The sequence below is a fragment of the Vombatus ursinus genome, unplaced genomic scaffold (genome assembly GCF_900497805.2).
Source record: "Vombatus ursinus unplaced genomic scaffold, bare-nosed wombat genome assembly UNPS02001419.1, whole genome shotgun sequence".
In the NCBI taxonomy this organism is placed as follows: Eukaryota; Metazoa; Chordata; class Mammalia; order Diprotodontia; family Vombatidae; genus Vombatus; species Vombatus ursinus.
Genome location: NW_020941197.1, coordinates 16,234,228 through 16,262,154, shown reverse-complemented (window position 1 = coordinate 16,262,154; position 27,927 = coordinate 16,234,228). Strand labels below are relative to the sequence as shown.

Genomic DNA, 27,927 nt, shown 5'->3' with positions numbered 1-27,927 from the left:
CAGCTTCCCTCAGAGCTCACACAAACTCTGTTTCCTCCACCAGGCCTTTGCTGATACCCCTAGATTCTCCTGCCTTCCTCCAACCTCCTGAATTATCCTGTATTTATTTTTTTATCTATTCACAGGTGTACCTGTTGTTTCCCCTGATAGACTGTAAACTTCTTGATAGTAGACTATTTAATTTTTGTCTTTGTTTTCTCAGTACTTCGCACAGTACCTGGTATAGTTAGTGCTTAAAAAGTACTTGTTGATTCATTCATTCACTGTTGATTGATTGATTCCTTTATGCCTTTGTAAGAGTTTTTGTTCATTTATTGTCATTATAGTGCTAATAGAATCAAGGTTGTGTGCTTTGCAGCTTTTTTTTGTTGTTTAGTCATTTTTTTCAGTTGTGTCTGACTCTTCATGACCCCATTTGGGGTTTTCTTGGCAGAAATACTGGAGTGGTTTGCCATTTTCTTCTCCAGTTCATTTGTTTCAAGCAGAGGCAAACAGCATTTAGTGACTTACCCAGGGTTGCATATCACACAGCTAGTAAGTTTCTGAGGCCAGATTTAAACTCAGGAAGATGAGTTTTCTTGACTCCAGTCCCAGCACCACCTAGCTGCCCCATACAGTAGCTGTACATGTAGAAAAAAGTCCTTTCCTCACTATGCCTTTGCACAAGCATGTTAGTGATCACAAGGAGGTTGAGGGAAGAATGAATTCATGACTCAAAACAACCAGTCCCTACTACTAGAAAAATCACAGACCCATAATGTCATCACTGTATAGACAGGATGCCATTATTTAGCTTTTATTGAGCACTAGTCAGATACCAGATACTATACTGAAATAAAAAAATTGTTAAAGAGTGAATGTCACCAGGTATGGTTGCTCACTTTTGTAATCCCTGCTACTGGGGAGGAAGAGACTGATGAATATCTTATCTTTTGAGAGCTTTCAAGTTCTCAGCATCAGTGGGCTAAGCAGATCAGGTGTCTATACTGTCTTGCACCAATATGTTGAGTGGAGACCAGATTGACTAAAGAGGAGCAGGTAAAAAACAGAGCAGGTCAAACCTCCTGTGCAATTAGGCCTAAGAGTAGTTAATGTACCACCTGCCTGGGGAAAACGGGGAAATCTAGTCTTGGGGGAAAAAAATAGAGTGAATGCCAATTTCAAGATAACACTACAGATTGAAATATTCTTAGTTGGCATGCCATGCAATTCATTAAGATAATACATGTTTATGAAATAAATATTTATGAAATACTTATTTCACTTACCCAGTTGATATTAAACAGGCATAAAAAGGGTATTGATAGGCACAGTGTCTACCCTTTTGCTTATATGTCGTTTTCAGACAGATTTTATCAGGAGTAACTTCTCATCCAGTCTGTTCAGATGATGGAGTGGGAGAGTTTTGTACTCTACTTGCCAAGGGCTTATGGTTTACTCATAACCACCTCAGGACCAGATTTCAGCATGAGTGGACGTAGAAGGGGTGGCAACTTAGTAGGTGTTTCAGAGAACCTTACCTCATATTTCAGAAAAAATTGAGGCCATTCACCATAATCTCTCTCTTTCCCCCTCTTCCTCATTTCATATAAATTAGATGCCTTCTGCCATTATCTTATCCTTCATACCTGTCTTACATGAAGAGGTAGCCTTACTCCTTACCAAGGCAAACCCTTCTTACCTGTACAAGAATCCCATTCCATCTTGTCTCCTTCAACAAATTGTCCCCTCTGTCATCCTCATTGTATAACCTATCTTCAATCTCTCCCTTTTTACTGATTCCTTCCCTAAAAATAGGCACATTTCTCACCTATCCCTAAAAATTTCCCTCACTTGATCTGTCCATCTGTACTAACTTTTGTCCTATATTTCTTCTACCCTTTGTGGACAAACTCCTTGAAAAGACCATCTATAATAATTGTTTCTGCTTTTTTCTCCTCTCACTCGTTTCTTAACCCTTTAAAATCCTTTATTCCATTGAAACTGTTCTCTTCAAAGTCACTAATCATCTCTTAATTGCCAAATCCAGTAGCCTTTTCTCATTCCTCATCTTTCTTTTTTTTTTTAAATTCCTCATCTTTCTTGACCTTTCTGCAGCTTTTGACACTATTAATCACCATCTTCTCCTTGATACTCTCTTCTCTCTAGGTTTTAAGGACACCATTCTCCCCTGGTTCTCCTCCTACTTATCAGATCACTCCTCAGTTGCCTTTATTGGGTCCTCATCCAGATCACACCCTCTAACCATAGATGTCCCTAGGGTTCTGTCCTGGGCCCTCTTCTCTTCTCCCTCTATACTACTTTGCTTGGTGATCTCATCAGCTCCCATAGGTTTAATCACCATCTCTATATTGATGATTCTCAAATCTACCTCCACTGCTTTGACTTTTCTACTGGCCTCCAATCTGCTTTTCAGATATCTTGAACTGGATATCTAATAGATACTTTAAACTCAACATGTCCAAAACTGAACTGATTGTCTTTGCCCCTAAATTCTGCCTCCTTCTGGCTTCCTTGTTACTGTAGAGAGCAACGCCAACCTCCTTGTCCCTCACACTTGTGCAGCCTAGATGCTATCCTCAACTTTTCACTACCTTTCACCCCCTATATTGCCACGGTCTGTTGATTTCAGCTTTGCACCATTTCTAAGATGGGCCCCCTTCTCTTCTCTAATACTGCCACCACACTGTGATAGACCCTCACCTCACACATTGCAGTGACGTGCTGGTGAGTCTGCCTGCCTCAAGTGTCTCCCTGCTCCAATCCATCCTCCATTCAGCGTTTTCCTAAAGCACAGATCCCACCATGTGGTGGCACCCCCACCCCCCCAATTCCCTGTTATTGCCTCCAAGATCAAGTATAAAATCCTCTGCTTGGCATTCAAAGCCCTTCGTAACCTGGCTCTCCTTATCTTTTCAGTCTTCTTAGACCTTACTCCTCCATTCTTTGATCCAGTGACTCCATCCTTCTTGTATCTCATGAACAAAACAATCCATCTCTCCGCTAGGGGCATTTCCTCTATCCCTTACATACAATGCTGTCCATCCTCACCTGTGTCTACTGGCTTTCCTGGCTTCCTTCAAGTACCACCTTAAACCCTATCTTCTACAGGAGCCTTTCCCAGCCCCTCTTATTTCTAGTGCCTTCCCCCTGTTAATTATTTTCTGTTTTCCCCGTATATAGCATGTTTGTACATAGTCATTTGCTTCTTGCCTCCCCCATTAGATTGTCAGTTTCTTGAGGGCAAGGGTTGTTTTTTGCCTCTTTTTGTATCCCCTGCTATCAGCACAATGACTGACACATTAATGATAAATATTATTTCTTAATCAATATTTACTGACTGATTAAGTCTAGGGGTGGTCATTCTTTAGCACCAAAAATTATAGAATCTCTAGTCCACTCTTTGAAATAGCCCATTCTGAACACATCTTGTTTTCTGTATTATAGGCAATATTTATAACAATTGTCTACTTGCCTCTCACCTAAGGCCTCATTTTCTCTAAGGATACAAAAGAAACTTGACCAGTGATTTTATTGGTGGAAGGAATGCCTGTGTGACAAAACTCTCTCACCAATGCACCTTTTCTGCAATTCAGAGAATTGTCTGTAGCACTGAGAGGTCAAGTGACTTGTCTAGGGTCACACAAACAGTAGGTGTCAAAGTCAGGACTTGAACACAAGTCTTCCTAGCTAGAGGTCAGCTTTCTAGCCACTATGCCACCTTTCCTCTCTAAGGGAGCTTTGGGAATTATTGGCACCTAGGAACTAATGAAAATAAGACCAAGAGTCAGAAATAGCCCAGAGAGAATCACTATTAGACTCCAGATAAATACATATTAGATTGTGAACTCCCTGAGGACAGGGAGTGACTGTCTCTTACCTTTCTTTGAAGCCCCAGATTTAGCACCCTGCAAGACAGTTAAGAGGAGCCTTAAAAACGCCTGTTGACTGATGGATTCCATGACAATTAGGAAGGAAAAGAAGATACCCTCCCATTCCCAGGAGGTAGTAGACAGAGTCACACAAGGCCTCCCTCATGGAAGTTAGGAGTGCTAATCTTCCTCTAAGTTCCTCTGGCAATTTGTTCATGTCTGTTAGCACTTTTCAATCCTTTCTTTTGTTGAAGTGATTTTCACAACTTCTCTTTCTTTCTAGGCTTTAAGATCTATAAGTGTTTTATTCATTTTCACATTCCCCCCTACCCATGCCCCCTATACACAGTAACAGAAATAGGGGGAAAAGGGGCCTGCTTTGGAGTCAGGAGGATTTGGGTACAATCCTGGCATCTAACACATCTCATTCTACGTCTGTGGATAAATCACTTAACTTTAAGTGCACCATGAAACTGTAAATTAAGATTCTTGAGTTGTTGCTCATTTCCATTGTGTGAGGGAGTTCCTACAGTGGGAATGCCCTTCACCAATGCAATCACAGGCTCCAACAATGACACTCCACCCTCTCTCTCCCCCCAACAAAAAACGTATTCTGGGCCTTCCTCTCTCTTGATTCTCCCATCATCTACCATGGAGTTCAGTTCTTATCTTTATGCAAATTGCTCCCTGGTCTATGTATTAAGTTCATTCTCTCCCCTGAATTTTAGTCCCTCATCACCACCTACTACACATCACTAAATGGATGTCTCATGGGCATTAAGTTCAACACGTCCAAAACATCTCTTATTATCTTTCCTTCAGAACTCACTCTTTCCTAACTTTCTTTCTGCTGCGGACATCATCATTTCTTTAGTCACCCGGATTTACATCACAGTGGCCTGTAACTTAGAACTCTGTGACTCTTCCCTCTTCCTCCACAAGGCAGGGCATCCCCAAATCTTTTTGCAGCTTAAAAGTGCATGAAGACTTTTGGGACACTGAATACCTCACATTGTCTGCTTTTCCCCACTCACACCGTCAAGACCCCAGTCCAGGCCCACATCACTTACATTGGGCCTAAGGTAATACCCAGTTAATTGAATTCCCACCCCCTGGCCTTGCCCTTCTCAAATTTGTCCTCCTCACCACTATCAAACTGATATTATCTATTTAGTGCTGGTCAAAAAAAGAAGTATTGATCAATGAAACAGACCAAGGAAGCAAAAATATAAAGGGTCATATTATAAAATGTAGAGGAGAATTAAAGAAAGTATCTTATATAACTGTAGCTAGAGGAGAATTCTTAACAAAACAACATGTAGAAGTGATCATAGAAAATAAAGTAGTCATTTTCAGTTATATAAAATTCAAACTTCCTGCCTGTGTGACCTTGGGCAAGTCGTGCCCTTCCTGGGTCTCAGTTTCCTCATCAGTAAAATGAGATAATCAAAGTAGATGTCTTCTGTTATTCCTTTCGGCTATATATACATATCATCTTACAAAAATAAAAAATTGGGGGGAAACTTGTTATTATCAGAAGTTCAAGTCTAACCTTGTCACTCCCATCCTCAAGAAGGACCAGTGGCTCCCTATTGTCTCTGGGATAAAACATCATACTCCTGTTTGGCTTTCAAAGCCCTTTTGAAAATCTGGCTGCAGCCTCTCTTTCCAGATTTCTTTCACATTACCTTCTCACACAATTGATGTTCTGGCCAAATTGGCCCTATTGCAGTTTCCCACACACACAGCCCTTCATTCTCTTGTCTCTGTGCCCTGGCACAGATTGTCCCCATCCCTCCTCCCTCCCACACCTCCAGCTCCTAGGATCCTTAGATTCCTTCAGAGTTCTATTTGTGTCATAGGACGCTTGAGGCATCTAGGTGGCTGGATAGAATGCTAGGCCTGAAGCCAAGAAGACCCAGTTCAAATCTGGCCTCACTCACTTCTGAGCTGTGTGACCCTAGATAGGTCACTCAACCTCTGCCTCAATTTCCCTCAACTGTAAAATGAGAATCATAATAGCACCTGCCTCCCAGGGTTGTTGGGAAGCTCAAATGAGACAATTTTCATAAATCACTTAGTACGTAGTAAGTGCTTAATAAATACTTATTTCCTTCCTGTACTGATTCACCCAGTTGCTAGTCACCTCTCCTTTGAAGCTACTCTGTATATGCTTTTCATTTTATTTTCTTTGTACATATAGAATAGAACCTAATATCTCTGAGGGCAGTGGCTGTTTTATTTTTGTTTTGTTTTGTTTTTTTATCTCCAGGGCCTGGTACGCTGTATACATCACGGTAGGCACTTTAAAAATATTTGTTGAATGAACATCATTTGGTAGTGTCTCACACACACACACACACACACACACACACACACACACACAAAATCTCCCAGGGTGTGTTATATATATACACAGTAGTCTCTCAATCATCATTGTTCAGTTGTTTTCAGTTGTGTCCGACTCTTCATGGCCCCATTTCGGGGGTTTCCTTGGCAAAGATACTGGAGTAGTTTGCCATTGTCTTCTCCAGCTCATTTTACAGATGAGGAAACTGAGGCAAACAGGATTAAGTGATTTACTCAGGGTCACGCAGCTGGTAAGCATCACTACGCCACCTAACTGCCCTTAGTCTTTCAGGAAATATTTGCTCAAAGAATGAATGAATTCCCAGGTCCAGGGAGACTAGGTTAAATCCAGGGCTGGGGCAGGATCAAGCAGAACCTCAGGGACAGTTAGATGAGAGGGTATTTTTGCCAGGATTCAGAATATACTGTCTTATACTGGCATAGACCTTTGCCCTGGTCACAGCAAGGTCACCTCTGCTATCTCATTAGATCCTGCATCCCCTTTATAGCAAAGGAAACTGAGGCAAAGGAAGTTTACAGAACTGGGACAAAACCCAAGGTTTCCTGGCTCCTATTTCAGTGTATTTTTCATCATATTGTGATGCCTTCATGTGTCAGCTGAGGGTCAAGCAAGAATCATAATACTGAAGTAGGCCCTTAAGAAATTGATCTAAAAAATAAATAAATAAATAAATAATTGGGAAAAAAAAAGAAGTTGATCTACCTTTACTCAATGGAGTGTAATAGTTTCAGGGGCAATAGGAAGGATATCCTATGTTCCCCAAATCTCAACTCACTTAGATGTTATAATGCCAAAAAGTTCTCCATTAGATATTCTTTTAGTCCAAAAATTGCCCTTTCTCTCTCAAACCTGGGCAAAGTAACACATTGTAATAGTAATTTAATATTTTTTTTTACATTGTGTTATCCCAAAGAAGACTGAATTAAGTAATAGGATGGGGGGAGAGGAAAGGAGGGCAATATGAGGGTGTGGACTTGGTGGGGGAAGGTTAAAGGGCACAGAAAGGAGGAGTGGCTGATTCCCTAGGACAGATTTTTCCAGCCCTCACAGTTATGCCTGAGGCCATTTACTTTGTACACATCTATGTGCTAGACACTGGGAATATGCAATCAAAATGGAAATGATCTCTGCTCTCAAAGAGCTTCTTACAGCCTCCTGGGAGGATGTACATAGATGACTAAATACAAGGAAATTTGAGGATGAATGTGGCAGCTAGGTGGCGCATTTTCTCCTATAGAGAAATAGGAGCTGGATTCAGAAAGCCTGGAGTTCGAATCCGACCTCAGATACTTATGAGCTGTAAGACCCTGAGCAAGTCACTTCACCACTCTGCCTTAGTATCCTCATCTGTAAAATGGGGATAATAACAGCACCTACCTCCCAGTGTTGTTGGAGGGATCAAATGAGATAATATTGGCAAACCTTTAAGTGCTATACAGGCGCCCCTTCTACATCACAATTTTCCTCATTGCGGTTTCAATATATTATGGGTTGGCATAAGAAATTAAATGGGAATTTGGGAGGAGTTTTGTAGAAGTCACAGATGACGTGTGAAGGCCAACAGACAACAGAAAAAGTTTAGAAACTCAGAAATGTGTAAAACATATGTATGGTATATAAATATATATAGTATATACATATATATTTATTTTTAAATTTATATATAATTTATATGTTTATTATTATATATTTTATTTATATTTATTTTTATGTATGTATATATATAATATATGTGTAGTATACAAAATGTAGCCTATGACCAAATACTTAACTCAAATTTTACAATAAGGCACTGTAAACACCACATAAAGGAAACATTTTTTAAAAATTCAGGCTTGTTCTTTGGTACAAAGGGAGGGCCAAAAGTTTTCACATGGATTTTCTAGATGTTGGGGGGGTACCACACCCCTAACTCCCGTGATGTGGAAAGGATAACTTTTATAAATGCTAGCTGTTATTATGGATCCAGCACTAATATCTTGAAAGGACGATGCAAGGCCCTACAAAGGAGTTGACCCCTGAGCTAAACCTTGAAGGCTAATAAGGATTCTGGGGTTCAGAAATGAGAGAGAGCATATTCCAGGTATAAGACACTGTGATCATGAATATATGTTGAATTATGCTCAGGAACAAGTTAGCGGTCCAGTTTGATTAGAGTATAAAGTATGTGAAGGGGAATGACATGAAAGAAGGATACAAAGATCTTTTGGAGCCTGATTAGATGTACTAATATGTGTACCTGTTGTCTCCATCAATAGAATATAAATGTCTTAAGAGGAGGGGCTGATGTGGTTTTTTTTGCCCCTTTTTCATATTCCCAGCAATTAACCTGGCACATTGTAGGTGCTAATACATACACACTGATTGATTGATTGATTGATTATGGAGGGCTCTAAGTGCCAAACAGAAGAGGTTTAGAAACTGTCAAAATGTATAACTGGCAGTCAGAAAGAAAAACCTACTTCCAGTCTCAATAATTGGGAGAGGAAACAACAGAACAAAGGAAGTCAGCTTTTTTTTTTAGTTAGTTTTTTTGGGGGGGTTTGTTTTTTTTTTAGGCAATTGGGGTTAAGTGACTTACACGGGGTCACACAGCTAGTAAGTGTCAAGGAAGCCAGCTTTTTGAGGAAGGAAGAAAGACTAAGGAATTTGGGGAAGATAAGGAAGAAAAATATTGTGAGAATAAGTTGGAGTCTACTTATTAATGGAAGACCCTATTAAAATAGTTAAGTGAGTATAAAAAGAAAACCATTGAAGATATTTTCTATGTGTGTAATATCGGGCAAATCACTTAACTGCTCAGCCTCAGTTTCCTCATTGGTAAAATTAAGAGATTAGACTGAAAACTTCCAACTCTAGATTTATGATCCAAAGATTTTCTAGGGCAATAGTGCTGACCTCATAGGACAGAGGAATCACAGTTTCTTATTAAGATGTCTTTGTTTTTTAATTTATAATGTTCATGTTTGTTGTTCAGTTGTTTCAATCTTGTCTGACTCTTTGTCATCCCCCATTTGGGGTTTTCTTAGCAAAAATACTGGAGTGATTTGCCATTTCCTTTTCCAGCTAATTTTACAGATGAGGAAACCGAGACAATAGGGTTAAGTGACTTGCCCAGGGTCACCTGCCTAGTAGTGTCTGAGGCTGGATTTGAACTTAGGTCTTCCTGACTCCTCCACTGCCCCATGACATGCATAGTAATCTTCAAGGAAGACAAATAGCCAAATAGTGTGGTATAGTTAAAAAAAAAAAAAGCCCAGGATTTAGAATCAGAGGAACTCCATTCTAATTCTTGCCATGTTCTTACTACCTATGGGACCTTGGGCAAATCACAACCTCTCTGGCTGTCATCTACTGCAGAAGGGTGTTGGACTAAATGACCTCCAAGGTCCCGTCTAAGTCTAAATCTATGCTCCTATATTCTGTCAAAAGGAGTCTGATGCAAAAGAAGCCAGTCCATCAGGGTTTTAGGGAGTCAGTATGGCCCAATGAATAAAGCAATGGGCTTACATTCTAGAAAACTTTGGCTCTAACCCTACCCCAAACCCTTACCGGCTGTGTGACCCTGGGCAAGGCGATTAACCTCCTTCCAATCTATTAGCCCCTATGTCACAGGGTTGTAGTGAGAATCAAATGAGATAATAGATATGAAGTGCTTTGCAAATCATAAAGTACTTTATAAATGCTAATTATTATTAATTTTACCCCACCCCCAACAAGTTACATATCTACCCTTGACTGAATCTAGGGTACACATGGTCACTTTAGCAAGGGAAGATCAGAGATAAGATAGAAGCAAGAGTGGATTTGTTGCCTCATCTTACAAGGGCAACTTTGGGGGCCAAGAGCATAACTCTACTGGGTTCTCCTTCCTCTGGGTGCCTAGCATATGGAGTTTGATCCACTCCTTGCCATCTATTAAATGGAATCAGTAAGGGTAACAGTTACAGAACAATCTAGGTAAGTTTGAACCCTTCCTTTGTTACTCTATTCCTAGGTCTCTGCTCCCTGAAGTCTGAGGTGATGGCTATACCTTCCCCTCAATGACTCACTGCCTGCCTTGCCCTGACCAGAGTAATTGCATATGCTTGGAATAACAATTAGTAGAAGCTTCCTTCTTTATTCATCTTCCCTCCTCTCCCATCCCCCCATTGATCCCCCAAGGCCACATACCAACACTGAGACATCCCTTCTCCGAACACCTCTTTTTTCTTCCATTTCAGGGTGCATGTAGTCCTTAAAAGACTTTAAACCTGTACCCAAAGATGGTTCACAGCTCAGATCCACTTTTAGCCTACCAAGGAAGAGAGAAACAATTGATTTGGAAGGTATCTCAGAGTGAGAAAGTGGGGAAATCTCCTCTAAGGTCTTAGCAATCATTTATGAGTCTCATGGTATAACAGTGGAGTACACTGAACAAAAAAGGAATACTGAGTCTAAGATTTCTTGGTGCTTGCCAGCATCCTCCAGAATTTCTGCTACAACAAAAAAGGAAAAGAAGTGAGGGTCGAGTCATAAGGAGTAAGTGTTTGGGGACACAGAGCTTTATCACATTAGATGACAAGAAATTCCAGGTCTGGAAGAAATCTCAGAGATTTGTTTAGTCTAATCCCCTCACTTTACAGATGAGGAAACTGAGGCCTATGGAGTCTAAATGACTTGCCTAAGGTGACACAAAGAATCCATAACAAATGGAACTAGGACCCAAGTCTCCTGAATCCTAATCCAAGCCAAAGTGTTTTTTACATTATGATATACCATATATACAGGTGGGGGCCTTAAATCCGAGGGATAGAAGGAAACAGATCCAAGATCCTAGATCCTAACATGAGAGAGCTTCATGAAATCTAAAAGTGGAAGAAGAAAGGAGGACACCAACATTGGGAGCTAAAGATATAGCAGTGAAGTCAAGGAATTGTGCTGCTTGGGGAATTGAGGAAACATTCTTTCATCTCCTCATATGAAAAAAGTATGTACTATGGTTTAAAGGATCCTGTGAGATTAATGGTATATGTTTAAAATGAGTGAAAATGTCATTTTGGATCTATACACTTCATGATTTTTTTTCCTGGGTCATATTCTTTTTACTACATATACTTTTGTGCACCGTAGTATGAGAATGGGGAGAGAGATTGTTTAGCTTGCTGCAGAAACTTCTAAAGGAGAATGAATGAATCAAGAGTATTTAATTGGAAAAACAAAGTAAAAAGTATTTGTTTATATAAGAAAGTATAACAATGAATACTACAGGCTTTAGATTTCTGGTGGCTACTATACTAAATAAAAAAGTTTATATTCTGGAATATTTGTGTATTTAGGGTATGTCTGATTAGTGGCAAACACATGATATTGTTAATTTTCTATTTCTGATTCATTTTCTCTTGTTATTCTTATTTTATGCATATGATGAAAGTTTAGTCTTATACTGTTACTTGTTAGCAGGAGTTTCCACAGATATTTTGTGCATTAGTACACTAGAAATAGTTATGGGACACATAAATATGCAATCACAAAGTGGAATTTACTATTGGAGGGAAAAAATACTTCCTCTCTTTCTTTCCACCAGTGCTCTTTCTTTCACTAGATGGCTAAACATTCACAGTATCAGGCCAAAGAGCAGTGGTTTAAAATGATGGACATTGGTGGCTAGCCTGATTCTGAAAGACACCGAGGGATTCAGGAACATTGGTGAACAGTTGTTGGGCCTTCTTCCTTCTCATCTATTATTTCAACATAAGAAAAAAGCCCTGGGAAGCTGAATGAGGATGCAAATCACCAGCTACTGCTGTGCAAATGCCAGAGATCGATATCATTATATAGCTCACATTTATATAGTGCTTACTATGTGCCAGGCACTGTGCTAAATGCTTTACAATTATTATCTCATTTGATTCTCACAACAACCCTGGGGGGTAGGTGCTATTATTATCTCCATTTTACAGAGGAGGAAAGTGAGGTAAACAGAGGTTAAGTGACTTGCCCAGGGTCACACAGCTAATAAGTGTCTGAAGCCAGATTTAAACTAAAGTCTTCTTAACTCCAGGCTCAGCACTCTATCTGCTGCACCACCAAATAAATCTTCATACTGCTACTTAGAATATGTCTCTATACCTCCTAAATACCTGGGTAGAGGGCAGATAATGACTCCTAATGACTCTGTTGTTATTGTTCAGTCCTTTCAGTCTTTGTAGGACTCTGAATGACCTCATTTGGGGTTTTCTTGGCAAAGATACTGGAGAGGTTTGCCATTTCCTTTTTCAGCTCATTTTACAGATGAGGAAACTGAGGAAAACAGGATTAAGTGACTTGCGCAGAGTCACATAGGTAGTAAGTATCTGAGCCCAGATTTGGCCACCTCACTGCCCCTAATGCCTCCTAGTTCTCTTCAAATGAGACAGTGTTCTCACATGATTATGGCCCAATGTTTAAGAAATAAATTTACCTGTTCTAGGACCTGTACCTTGTCCTCCACAGAATCCTTATTGCCACTGACTTTTATTTGTGGACACCTAAATATATGTAGGAGGGAAGCTAGTAGGTGCAGTAGATAGAGCTCCAGGCCTGAAGTCAGGAAGACTCATCTTGAGTTCAAATATAGGCTCAGACACTTACTAGCTATGTGGCAAGTCAATTAACCCTGTTTGCCTCAGTTTCTTCATCTATAAAATGAGCTGGAGAAGGAAATGGCAAATCACTCCAGTATCTTTGCCAAGACTACCCCAAATGGGGCACAAATAGTCTGACACTACTGAAATGACTGAACAACAAAGTATATGTAAAGTAAGGATGGCTTTATGGCTTTGTGAAAATTCTGGGGAGACTTGAGTGGAACTTAACTTCTATAGAATGTGAGCAAAAAGACAGTACCATGGACTGGGAGATATAGTTAACATCGCAATGTAGAGAAAGTTTAGGTTCAATAAGAGAAAACTTGAATTTTCCTTTTCTTTTCTTTCAAAAAAGAGAGAAGACTTACCAGTCTAGGTTATGTAGAGAATCATAGAATATTAGAGTTAGATTAGACCTCGAAGATCATCTAGGTTACTCTCCTCATTTTACAGATTAGGAAACTTGAAGTGCATCAGTGACTTTGAAGTGTTGTGTAAGGCTGCTGGCTTCTGGGGAATTTAACCTGGGACACAGGGTAAAGGAAATGTATAGGTCAGTGGACAGATCATTGCCTCTAGAGTCAAACTAACTTCCAATCCTGCCTGTCATATTTCCTTACAGGTGTGATCTTAGGCAAGTTTTTTTAATTTCTCCAAGTCTCTGTTTCATCTGTAAAATGAAGAGGGTGGTCTATGAGGTCCCTTCCAGCTTTAACGCTAGAATTCTAATGGGCCCAGAATCCTGAACTTTCCTGAGCTATGTGTCTATGAAGCTAATAACTCATTCTAGAATATTAGTTTATCTGTGCTATTTATATAACCTAAAAGTTTTTTTTAACTTATTAAGGACTTTTGTGGGTCATTCCCCAATATTCTTGCCACATATCATTGAAATTGATTCTTTGATATCTATGAGACATTCTATATCCCTAGCCCCCCACTCCTCTGTCGAGAATAGAAAAGCATGCAGATAGGCTAAACCAGGTTGAGGGTAACCAACAGGCCTCAAACCTCAGTTAGGGGAATGTTACCTTAAGCAATTGAAGACTTCCCCAGGTGGAAAGAGCAGATGAGGACAATTTGTTCCAAGGCCATGAAGGCAGCTGAAGCAGGCTTGGTCAGACATCAAAGGTGCCAAGCCATTGCCAGTCCTCTTGACTTTTGTCCTGCCGCTGGACTTTGATGACTCTGGAGGAGAGAGTTAGGCTAATACCTCTGTGCTACTCTGCGTTACTTAAATACAATTTACACACAAGTTAAGACATCACCTGTGATGTCATTGATCCCCTTCAAAAATGAAGGACAAACAATATATTTTATAATCAGTTTCCAAGGATCAGATAAAAGGTTTATTCATAGTAAGTGTGAGAGTAAGGGAGTATGTTTTATAATCTGTTTCCTTGAATCAAACGAAGAGCTTATTCATAGTAAATATGCATAATGCTTTCAAAACACCACAAAATTGTACTTAAAAAAAACTGATAGAGATTTCCCACACCCCCCAAAAAAATACTTATAAGACATATTCTAACTATACGACAAAAGGGTGGATTATTCTGTGTATTTTTTCATCCCATTTCCAAGTCACTTTGATGCATTTAAATTCCAGTTCTCTGATAGACCTAAATAATACTCTCTTTTGCTGTGCTACTAAATGTTAACTTAACCATGTTATTGAAACAACAACCTGACATTTTGTTGAAAGCATGAACAGAGCAGATTCAGAAAAGAAGCTTGGAGAGCCAGGTTTATACCAGCAACTTTGCTGTTGAGTTATTTACTCAAACTCTAACATCTTAACATCAAATCTAGGTTCCTCTGAGCATCAGTTTCCCCCAATTGTCCTCCCTCACCCTACAGCTCTTCAAAAATAGTAAAACCTAAGAGAACATTGTAAACAGTACCAGCAATATTGTTTTAAGAATGACTTTGAGCAAATAAGTCATCTTGAGTCTTATAAATACCCAAATTAATTATAAAAAACATATGAAGAAAGACACTATCTGCTTCCAGAGAAAGAAGTGATAAACAGAAGTAGGTATAGAATAATTTTACACATATACGTATATACACATATACACCTATTTGTGTCTAATGTAGGCATCTCTGGCGTGGGGGGAGGGAAGAAAAAAAGGGGAAAAATGTACGTGATAACTTTATATATTTAAAAGGAATGGCAGGTTTTACATAATAGATTTTCAGTTTCATGTGCAATCATCTTTTTTATTATACTTTGTTATGGAAAGACTTTTTTATTCCATAAATTTAAAAAAATTAATTAATTAATTTAAAAAAAAAAAAGCACCTCCTGAGCTCAAGAGAAAAAAAAAATAGTGAAACCAAACATCTAGCTCTAAGATCTATTCGGATTGAAACCAGCCAGATACAGTAGCTACAGAAACAGATTTCCTTCTGTCTTTATGTCCTGGTACAGTTAACCATTAAGGAGGGAAAACCTGAGTTTTGGTTTGAACCTATCTATTCCAGGTCCCTAGAAAGTATGTAAAACATGCTTGCCAATTGATGGGAAAAAATGAAATGATGCTGGAGAATAGATGTATATAAAAAAAAAAGAAGGAAAGTTGGCTATGAAGTTATGGGAGAAGTTCTTAGCATTATCTCTTACACTTAATAAGCAATAGTAGCAAGGAGACAAATTAGCAATAGAGGAAAATGCATCATCTCGTGTTTGGAAAGTAAATTTGTAAGCACTTAATTTTCTAAGCACTTTCCAAAACAGGGCAAACAGGGCAATGTGAAGAATTCTGGTATTTTAAGTGAAATGCTTTGGGCAAATGATTGCTTGAAGGCCATGATAATTTTCTCTTGATGAAAAAAAATCCATTTCACTTACCTTTCAGGAAAATAAAAAGACATTTTAAAAATTCTTGCAAACTCAGAACTGACTATAGGAATTGCAGAATTTCATAGCTGGTATTTATATGATGCTTTAAGGTTTTCAAAGCACTCACAAATATTCTCATTTTATCCTCAGAATAACCCTAAGAGATAAATTCTTTTATCATCCCTATTATATAGATAAGGAACTGAGATTAAGTGATAGCCTAGGGTCACACAGCTAGTAAGCATCTGAGATAGGATTTGAACTCAAGTCTTCCTGAATCCAGCTGTAGCACTCTATCCACTGTCCCACCTAGCTACTAGAAGGCGCTTCAGAGATTATTTAATTCAGTATACTCATTTTATAGATAAGGAAACTGAGGCCAAAGAAGTTAAATGATTTGCCCAATGTCATAAAAGAGTAAGTGACATTTGGGATTTAGAGCCTAGGTCTTATGACTCTAAAGTCATGCGTTCAGTTGTTTAACAAATATTTATTAATCATCTATGATATATAATAAATTCACTGTGCTAGACTGTAGAGATGCAAACATAAAATGAAACAATCCCTGCCTTCTGATTACGGTATTCTTTCACCGCAGGAAAGTAAAATGATCCAAAAAATGAATGTATGCAGAAGTTTGGGGACCAGTGTAAAATCAGATCTCTGTGTTACGATAATTTCTTCAAGTGCTTTCCAACACCTTGGTTTCACTTTTCCTCTGTACATGCCCTATTTGATATTTAGTATTTAGCTTAAACTAGATTTCTTTACCACTCTTTTTTTTTTCCAACTTTCTCTTTTAGGATTACTCAAACTCACAAGAAGAAAATTCCTATCTGACCACGGCAGTTGTGCTGAACAGGGTTAGTACACCAGGGCAAGCTTTATGTACAGAGAGGAGGCTTGTGCTGCTTTTAAACAAGTGAGATTTGGTGCCTTTCTCTACTTCTTGACAGCTAGGACAGAACAGCAAAGAGGAAAACCCTCAAATGACAAGGGTTGGGTTTTGTTGCTGCTGCTGTTGTTTTTCCAACTCATCCATTCCTCTCTTCCTATAGCGTTTGAAGGTAAGAGCTAAATCCTCATAATTTCAGCCCTCTGGGCCCTTTATGATATTGTGTTATCAGTAAATATGTTATAGCTCCTTACATTATCTTTACATGACTTAAATGTTTGGAAATGAATTGAGATACCACCTGATTAACATCTTAGTCCATAAAAGAATCTAAATTTGAGCAAGGGAGTTATAACATAGTATGATTTTTGAAAATCTCCAAGGAAATCTTATACCCAAAAATGAAAGCATGTGCAAATGTGTAGGGCTATAATTTCTTGACAGGGATTTTGTTGAAAACTGTGATTAAAGTGATTTATTCATGTTCACTGGAACTGAGAGATGGAATTGTAACCTTCTACATGCTATTTACATTCCCTTATCTTTCTGAAATAAGAAGGCAGTGTTATCCTACCAAACACATTTTTGCCTTATACTCAGTTTCATCATTAATTAATATTTATTGAATATTTACACTGTTCTATGATTCCTAAAACCAAATAGAACTTTATTTCAATCTCTTATAAAGAGGTGGCCTTTCTCCTTGTCAAAGCCAGCCCACCATTGCTGCCATCCCCTCCTGTTTTCTCCAGCAAATTGCCCCACTATCCTGTACTGACTCTCTAATCTTCAATCTCTTCATAACAACTAGTACCTTTCCTCCTGCCTTCAAACATGTCTCCCACATTCTTTAAAACACATACACACACACACATACATACACACAACTACTCACTATATCTGAGCATTCCCAGTAGCTATCATCCTCCATCTCTCAACTAAACTCGTTGAAAAAGCTATTTATGGAAATTGAGGGGATGCCTATCAATTAGGGAATGGCTGAACAAGTTATGGTATATGATTGTGATGGACTGCTGTTGTGCTATAAGAAATGAAGAGCGGCATGCTCTCAGAGAAACCTGGAAGGACTTACATGAACTGATGCAAAGTGAGATGAGTATCAACAGGAAAACATTGTACACATTCGCAGCAATATTGTAAGATGATCAACTGTGAATGACTTAGCTATTCTCAGCAATACAATAGTCCAAGACAACTCTGAAGGACTTGTGATGAAAAATTCTATCCAACCCCAGAGAAAGAACTGATGGAGTCTTGATACAAACTGAGGCATACTTTTTAAACTTTCTTTATTTTTCTTGGGGTTTTTTGGGTCAATTTTATTTTTTACAACATGACTTTAGTGGAAATATGTTTTACGTGACTATACATGTATAACATATCAAATTGCTTCCCTTCTCAATGAGGAGGATGAGAGGGAAGGAGAGAATTTGGAACTCAGAATTTTAAAAACAAATGTTAAAAATTCTTTTTATGTATAACTGGGGGAAAATAAAATATTAAATAAATAATTTAAAAGAACATTTTAAAATTAATTCAAAAAGAAAAAGCTATCTATACTCAGTTCCTCTCCTCTCATTGTTCTAAACCCCAGGCAGTTTGATTTCCAATCTTATTATTTGGCTGAAATTTCTCTCTCCCAAGTTACCAATGATCTCTTAATGACCAAACCTAATGATCTCTTCTCAATCCTCATTCTTCTTGATCTCTGCAGCATTTAACACCATTGACCACCTTCTCCTAAATAACTCGGTCCTCTCAAGTTTTTTGGGACAGCGCTCTCTTCGAGCTTTCCTCCTGCCTTTCCTGGGTGCTCTTTCTCAGTATCCTTTGGTGGTTCTTCATCTAATGCTTCCTGAGCTCTCACCTCTTTTCTCTCTTGAGTCTATCCCTTGGTGATCTCATCAGCTTTCACAGGGTACATTTATCATCTCTCTGCAGATGACTCCCAAATGAACATCCAGCACTACTCTCTCTCCTGAGCTCCAGTTCCACTACGTGAACTGCCCATTGAAAGCATCACAAATGCAATATATCCAAAATAGAACTCATCTTTCTTTCCAAACGAAATCTGTTTCTAAAGTTCCCTATTCGTGTTGAAGTCATCACGAGCTTTCCAGTTACCTCAGATCACAACATCAGTGTCATTCTCAATTCTTCATGCTCATTCACCCCACATAGAGAATCAGTGGTCAAATCTTGTTTCTCTTTCCATACTTCTAGTGCGCGTCTTTTTCACTCATTCAGTCACCACCTCTCACCTGGATTATTGCAATAGTATTCTAATTGGTCTCCTTGTCTCAAGTCTCTTCCTACTCCAATCTATCCTCCACACAGCTGCCAAAGCAATTTTCCTAAGGCATAGATATGACCCTGTCATCCCCAAGAAACAATTAGGTGGTGCAATGCATAGAGAGCATTGAGCCTGGGTTTAGGAAAACCTGAATTTAAATCTGGCCTGGGACATTTCCTAGCTGGTATGATCCTGGGCTAGTCATGGAACTACTGACTGCCTCAGTTTCCTCATCTGTAAAGTAGGGCTGATAATAGCTCCTACCTCCTAGAGTTGCTGTGAGGATCAAATGAAATATTATTTGCACGTTTAACTAATTAGTCTTAGGATATCTTGATGCAGGCAGGAGCTTCGAATTCTGCTCATATTTCAAATGAAAAAGTGTGTCTCATTGATCTCATTTTGTGTAGCTAGATCTGTCCATAGAGCCCCTACCCCCACCCCCCTTTAAGCTGTTACTAAATTGAGGTTCTAAAAGAAGTACTTCTTACTCCTATATCCTGGTTGTGACACCATTAGCAAGTCTTAGGTTGTGGAGCTGGGTCGTAGAAGCAGTGGCCTACCTTGTTCTTAACATTTCATTATTAACACAATGGGATTATATATACTTGTCCAACTATTTTGATCAAAAAGTTTTATAAATTTTTAATGTTTAACTAAAAAAAAGAAATATTATTTGTAAATTGCTTAGCACAGTGCCTACCATGTAGTAGGAACTTAATAAATACTCTGTTCCATGCTGTTCTCAGACGAAGAAATTAAAGCCATCTGTAGTCATATGAAAAAATGCTCTAAATCACTATTGATTAGAGAAATGCAAAGCAAAACAACTCTGAGGTACCACATCACACCTATCAGATTGGGCAACATGGTAAAACAGGAAAATGATAAGTGTTGGAGAAGATGTGGGAAAATTGGAACACCAATGCATTGTTGGTGGAGTTGTGAAATGATCCAACCATTTTGGAGAGCAATTTGGAACTATGCCCAAAGGGCTAAAAAATGTGCATACCCTTTGACCCAGCAGTAGCACTTCTAGGGCTATATCCCAAAGAGATCATGGAAAAGGACCCACATGTACAAAAATATTTATAGCAGCTCTTTTTGTGGTGGCAAAGAGTTGGAAATTGAGGGAATGCCCATCAATTGGGGAATGGCTGAACAAGTTGCAGTATATGAATGTAATGGAATACTATTGTGTTATGAGAAATGATGAGCAAGCAGACTTCAGAAAACCTGGAATGACTTGTGCGGACTGATGTTGAGTGAAGTGAGCAGAACCAGGAGAACATTGTACACAGTAACAGCCACATTGGGCAATGACTAATATTGATAAACTTAACCCTTGTCAGCAATATAAGGATCTAAGACATCTCCAAAGGCCTCATAATGGAAAATGCTATCCACATCTGAAGAAAGATCTATGGAGTTTGAATGCAGATCAAAGCATACTATTTGCTATTTTTTTCTTTTGTTTTGTTTCCTCTCTCTGGTGGTTCCTCCTGTTGGTTCTAATTCTTCCTTACAACTTAAGTATTGTGAAAATATGTTTAATGGGAATGTATATGTATAGCCTACATCAGATTGCACGCTGACTTGGGAAGGGAAGGGGGGAGGGAGGGGGAGAAAAATTTAAAACTCAAAGGCTTATGGAAGTGATTGTTGATAAATCAAAATAAATTAATAAAAAAATACTCTCTTCCTTCTTTCTTTCCTTTCTTCCCTATTCAATAAAGTCTAGTGGTTCCCTATTACTGTTAGGATCAAATATAAGTTCTTCTATTTGGCATTTAAACCCTTTCATTACTTGTCTTCTGGCACGTGCTTCTTCTCCACAAATGCTGTGGTCTGGCCATACTGTCCTATTTGTTATTCCTCACACACAATAATCATTGCTCTTTGTGCTGGCTGTCCCCCATTCCTGTATTGTTTTTCCTCCTCACTGATGTCTTTTAGAATCCCTTTCCTTTAAGATTTAGCTCAAGTACCACCTTTTGTAGGAGTCCTTTCCAGTAACCGCAGATGCTCGTACCTGCCCCTCTAAATTTACCTTGTATTTTTTTTTGTATGTTTCTTTACCTCTATACATATATGCTCCTTTAGGTCAGGGGCTTTTTCCTATTTTTCTTTGTATCCTTAGCACTTAGTATAATACTTAGCAATAGTAAACACTTAATAAATGTTATTTTATACTATCATTTACTTTTCTATGTATTACCAACAAAAACCAGGAAGAAAGGATGGAAAGATAGATTCCATTTAAAATAACTACAGACTATATAAAATACTTGGGAGTCTACCTTTTCATTCTGAGTAGCAATTTGGAGCCATGTTCCAAAAGTTAAGAAACTGTGCATACCCTTTGACACAGTGATAGCACTATAGCCTATATTTCAAAGAGATCAAAGAAAGAGGAAAGGACTTAAATGTACAAAAATATTTATAGCAGCTATTTTTATAGTGGCAAAGAACTGGGAGCTAAAGGAGTACCCGTGAGTTGGAGAATGACTAAACAAATTATGGTACATAATTATAGTACATAAAATAATGGAATTCCACTGTTCTAATAGAAATGACAAAAGGAAAGTTTCAGAGAAACTGGGAAGATTTGTATTAACTGGTATAGAATGAAGTGAGTAGAACCAGGAGAATAATTTATGTAATAATAGAAATATTCACAACTTTGTTACAACAATGTTTACAGATTTGGAAGACCTAAGATTATTGCAATGACCGATCATGATTCCAGGGGAATGAAAACGAAGCCTACTACCCATCTCTCAAGACAGGTAATGAATACAAGATACAGAAAGAGACAGATAAATATTTATGTACATAATCCATGCAGAAATTTTTTTTTTGCTAGAACATAATATATTTGTTGTAAGTACTTTTAAGGGGAAAAGCAAAAGGAGGAGAAAATACATTTTTTGTTCATTAAAGACATAATGAAATTTCAAATATAGATGCTACTTGATTGAAATCAGTAGAGTATGTGCTCATGAGTTACCACTTTCTAAGTTAAAAATTAATTTGTATCTTTTTATCTGTTTGGATGGGATATGTGTTTTTAGTGGTATAGCGGACTCCCAATGAGGAACCTGTTCTGCAATTTATACTCTTAGAGAGCTGCCTGTGGGTACCAAGAAGTTATACTACTTGACTAAGGTTATACAGACAGATGTGTGAGAAACACATGGCACCTAAATCTTGGTTTCCTTGACTCCACAGCAAGTTTTCTTAATCCACTATGCCACATTTTCTTTTTTTAAAAAATAATATTAATATTTTATTTTTATGGCGAATTTTAATTTTTTAAAAATAAATGCACTATCTGTGAATGTTTGCTGTTTCCTTTGGGCACACAGTGAAATCAGCTCTTCTCTAAGGAGAACCTATGAACCAACTTTTTTTTTTTTTTGGCTAAAATTCTCATGTCTTCTGATTTCATCTATAGTAATAGAAACACATTCTGATAGTTCATTTCCACTAGTAATATAATGAATATTTGGTCACTGGAAAAATATTTCATATTTAGAATGCCAATTGTCCAATTCTTGGCACCCTTTCCCACCATTCTGTTACCATCTTTTTAGAAATAGGGATGTGGAAGCAGAGGAGGACCACATCAGATGGCAGGTCTTTATCTGTTTTTGTTTGTCTAATGAGTTGCTGTGACCAAATAATCCACAACCTACTAGTCAATATACTAACAATAAGCTTTTTTGTATTTAATTTTTGTATTTAATTTTTGTATTTAATTTTTTGTATTTTATTTGTATTTAATTTTGTTTAATGTATTTAATTTAAATACATTAATTAAATAATGTATTTAAATTTGTATTTAATTTTAATTTTGTATTTAATTTGTGTTTAATTTAATTTGAATAACTCTTTTTAATAATCCTAAATTGTTCCCTAACACAAAACCCCCATCGTTTTTTATCAGTATTCATCCAGTCATAGAGGCAGCTCACATGGCAAAGTAAAGAGTCTTGACTCCTACATCAAGATGCTTTGGAATCAAATCCCATGTCTGACTACAGCAGTGATACTAGGCAAGTCCTTTAACCTCCATGTACCTCGGATAACTCACTATCACATATCTAATAAGTCATAAATGGGTCATAATATGTGTTGGTGGAAGAAATTCCCATTCCAGGAGTCCTTAGAGTTTCTGAAATCACAAGGATGTATGCACGTTTCCGTTCCATAGTTGCAAACAAAAAATACTATAGTTGCGTAGACCTCAAAATTTCTGGTGATCAAAAAGTCAATCAATGGGGAGATGCATAGTAGATACACATTAACAGCAAATACTTGTGTGAAAGAAGTGGCATAAAAAAGATATCCAGGAAATGTATGATTAGAAGAGGAGTCAGGCTAGTCGGGTAGCAAGAGTAAAGGATAGCCGGTGGACAGTCTGAGGGCTGACTTTGTGTTCACTGAATATTGAACACCTCCCAGAAGGCCTCCAATGAACTAGGTAGATCATCTATGGAGGAATTCCTTGAATTATCGTTATCTCAAGGTATGTTTTTCATATGAGTGGGTGCTTATATACACATATATGCACACAAAGACATATATATATGTATATATATATATGTTTAAGTGTGTGTTGATGAAAAAATAGTATGATGTAGTGGAAAGAATATTGGCTATGGAATCAGAAAACCTAGGATTTAATCCTGTTATTGTCACTACCTTCCCAAGTGACCTTGAACAAGTGAGTTTCTCCCTTTGGGTCTCAGTTTCCTTATTTGTAAAATGGACAAATTGAAGTAGAGGACCTTTCACATTTCCAATTCTAAAGCCTTTTTTTCCCTCCAATTCAAACAACCATATCCTTTTTGTTTCTACAAAAGGGTGTTCAGATATTTGTAATAGTCAAAATGACTTATTCACTCAAAGTCGTTCTTAAAACAATATTGCTGTTGCTATATACAATGTTCTCTTGGTTCTGGTCATTTCACTCTGTTTTTCCATGTCACAGTAGTATTCCATCACAATCAAATACCACAACTTGTTCAACTGTTCCCTAATTGATAGACATCTCTGCAATTTCCAGTTCTTTGCCACCACAAAGAGAGCTGCTATAAACATTTTAGAACATATAGGTTCTTTTCTTTTTTCCCTAATCATCCTTGGCAATGGACCTACTAGGAGTATTGCTGGTTCAAAGAGTATAGGCAGTTTATTAACTCTTTGAGCATAATTCCAGATTGCTCTCCAAAATGATTGGACCATAGCTATAGTTGGTATCACAAAATAACTTACTTTATTCAAGATAACTATTGACATATTTGTATTTTTATAATTAAAAATCTACGCTTATAAGTGATGCCAGAGCATCTGATATGCAATGTAACAAAGTTACTGGATGATCAATTTCGTGAGTGTGTGTATAAATATATGTTTTTGTGTATGTATATATGTGTGTGTATGTACTTATATATATATATACACATACACACATACACACATATTTCATTCAGGGAAATTTACACAGTGTAGTTCATAGAATCATAGAGTCTTTTAATTGAAAAAGGATCTTAGTGGTCATCTAGTCCACTCTTCACCTGAAAGATGAATTTTCTCTGTGACTAGTTGTGGTCACTGAACAAAAGGTCAAATCAGAAAATATATTTTTAAATTAGAATATATTGTTAGGAATAAAACAAAATACATATGCTGTCTTTTAATGGCAGTTTTATTTTTCTAGAGAAGCAATTTTAAAATTCTCAAAATTACCTCTAAGTTAGTGAGTAAAGAAAATGCTTTAATGGCGATAAAATGTGTATCAAATGTTTGAATGTTACAGAAGAGATAATAATTAAGAAAAGAACTACACACACACGTAAACAATTTTTCCAAACACTATGAAACCAGGATATAACACCCTGTTTCAGTAAGCTAAAGAAGAAAAGAACACAGTGAACCTTAGGAGCCATTATATTGTCCTTTAGGCTTAAAATGAGCTAATTATTGTAACAGAGGGAAAACACTGGGAAGCAAATAGAAACATTGACTTTTTCACCCTAAATGTTACCAGGTCCTCATAGGCTACACTCACCCTTACATATACCTCTCTTCACCCATCACTCTGCATTATACAGCCTCTCTTTTCCCATGTTTTCACCCAATGTGTAACCTTTTCTATTTGGTTCAGAATATTTTTTTACCTCCTATATCTTTTGATGACCTTCTTTTCCCTCTGCTTCATCTCATTGTATATTAATTGTATACTAATTATCTTGGGGAGGGAAGGAGGAGAAGGGAAGGAATTAAGCACTTACAGAGCATCTACTACATGTCAAGCTCTTTACTAAGTGCTTTACAAATATTATCTCATTTGATCCTCACAACAATTCTATGAGGTAAGTGCTGGTATTATCCTCCTTTAATATTTGAGGAAACTTGGGAAAACAGAAATTAAGTAATTTGCTCAGGGTCACAAAGCTAGCAAGTATCTAAGGCTAGATTTGAACTCAGGTCTTCCTGAGCCCAGGCCTAACATTCGATCCATTGGGCCACCTACCTGCAGAAGTAATACCTCCTCAAAAAAAAAATCATATAGATAAAAATATTTCTTAATTAACAGTTTTTGAGTCTATTTATTTTATATCTCTTAATGGTCATTAAAAGAAACACATTGTAGAGCCAAAAGTCTTGTAATTATTACATACAATTCAATTCAACAACATTTATTAAGTACCTGTTATGTGGGAGGCATTGTACTAGGTGCTGTGAAAGATTAAAAAAAGACAGTCCTCTTTATGGTGCTTATAATCTAGAATGAAGGGTAAGAAAATAACAGTCATGTAATACAAATTATAGTATAGGTGTAGAGAAAATATTTTACAGCTTGCTATGAGAGATTTGAGAAGGGAGAGATAGCTTTCAACTGGAAGGTGCAGGAAATACTTCACAAAAGAGAAGACATTTGAACTGGACTTTGAAAAGTAGGAAGGTTTCAATTGACAGAGACAGAGTAGAAGAACCCATTCAGGTATATGCTAGTAAATGTTTAACAACCAACTTGCAGGGGAGGGGGCGTAAATAGGAGGGGATGTACACTCGACACACTTTTCAGTCTAATCTGGATGATTGGGATGGAGTCAAGATGGTAGAATATAGCAGGAAGAACACCTTCAAACAGACATAGAAAACGCATTCTTCTAAATCTTGATGAAAAAATCCAAGAAAAATTCACAGTGAGTCATTTTTCCAGCTCAAGTTGACATAAGGAGATAGACAAAGAGGTTTGTGGATGCCAAGAATGGGGCCTGGTCAGGAGTGCACCTTTTAGAGCATTCCATTGTAGAAAGAGGCTGTGCACCAGAGTAAGAAGAGTATAAATTGGCTGCTCTGTTGCTCAATACTCAATTAATTCTGGGTCACAAAACCAGGGCAGATTGAATATGGGACCCATACCTGGAGGTGGCCTATTGAGGTAGGGAGCGCTCATAGGCCCTGGAGTGCAAACCAAGAGAGCAAATTCAAAAGCACACAGCAACAGTATGACTTTTCCTCCAGGAGTAGAGCAGAGTTACAATTTCAGCTTCTAGCTCAATCTGAAGCCATAAGGGGAATAAACAGGACAGGAATCTCAAACCAAAGGGAGGGTTGTAGTTTTATCACTCTGAACCAGCAGAGCTTTCCAGCTGACTGATAATGGCTGAGTCTAGGAGCAATACTGTTGATCAGATCCAAACCCAGGCCAGGAACTTGCAAAGCTCAAACTGAGGGAAGGAGTGGGGAGCAGTGATCAGACTTTACTCCAGATCAAACTGCTGTGGAAGCACTGGAACCTTGCAGTTCTCCAGCTTCAGATATTCTTAAGAGTTTGGAATAACACAATACTGCATACCTGCCAAGAAAGCAGCAACAAGGCTAATCCAGTCCTTTCTTCCAGAAGCAGAACCCAGCCCTAATATCAAGTCCAAAGTCAGGGAGTAGGCTTGAAGAATGCAGAAGAGAATGACTCCATAAAAGAAAGCCTCAGAGAAAAATACAGATTGGATACAAACTCAATTAGAATTCCTAGAAGAGATAAAGTAAGAAGTTGAAAAAAATTAAAAATGTTTTTGTCAATGAAATGAGATGACTAGAGGGAAAAAATGGAAAAGAAATGAGAGTTATAGAAGAAAAAATTGGAAAGAGAATTAACAATTTAGAGGAGGTACAAAACCTTGCCCAAGTAACAAACTCCCTGAAAATTAAAGTGGACCAAATAGAAGACAATAACTCCATAAGGCAATAAGAAACATTAAAACAAAAAGTCAAAAGCCTGAAAGAAGAAAATGTAAGGTATCTCATAGTAAAAACATTTGACATAAAACAGATTGAGGGAAAAAATAATGTAATTATTGGACTACCTGAAAGCTATAACCAGAAAAAGACCCTAAAATTTTATTTCAAGAAATCTTAAAAGAAAGCTGTTTGGATCTCAGAGAACCAGAACGCAAATTGGAAATAGAATCAACTAGTTGCCTCCTTAAAGAAACCTCAAAATGAAAACTCCCCCAAAAATAGAGTCAAAATACAGAGCTTCCAAATCAAAGAAAAAAAATACTCCAAGCAGTTGGAAAGACAGAATTAAAGTACTGAGGGGCCAGTCAGTCTTGCACGTGACTTAGCAGCCACCACTTTGGAGGAGCGGAGAGCTTGGAATACAGTGTTCCAGAAGGCTTCTTGTTGTTGTTGGCCCTTCATTCTTGAAGAGGATCGATGATATCATGAGGGTGATGTCTTGACTCCCAAGTAAATTGGATTTAAGTGAGGCAGAGCTGGGCAAAGTTGTTAGCCTCACTCTCTCCTCCATAGTTATCAAAGTCCAGAGGTCAGATAAAAGTCAAGATGACTGGTAATGGCCTGAGATGCAGTGGGTGACTTGAACTTTCTAAATTAAGATCATTCCCAGGCCTCAGTTTGTCTGAGACAACGCCTATTCAATGACTAAGGGCTAGGTAAGAATTGAGACAAAAAATGGTAAATTAGTTCCATTTACCAGCTGCTT

The 27,927-nt window shown here is 37.9% G+C and overlaps 1 long non-coding RNA gene across 2 annotated transcripts in view; it reads left to right on the top strand.

Annotated features, from left to right (window-relative positions):
* Positions 1-16,499: 16,499 nt before the first annotated feature.
* The window catches only part of LOC114046774, a 28,669-nt gene continuing 17,241 nt past the window's right edge, over positions 16,500-27,927 (top strand). The window contains exons 1-3 of one of the 2 annotated variants that reach the window (XR_003569545.1): positions 16,500-16,559; positions 21,610-21,694; positions 22,855-22,889. This is a non-coding gene — a long non-coding RNA (uncharacterized LOC114046774). Of the gene's footprint in view, positions 16,560-21,609; positions 21,695-22,854; positions 22,890-27,927 lie in introns of those variants that run through there. The other variant, XR_003569546.1, reaches the window with a different exon arrangement.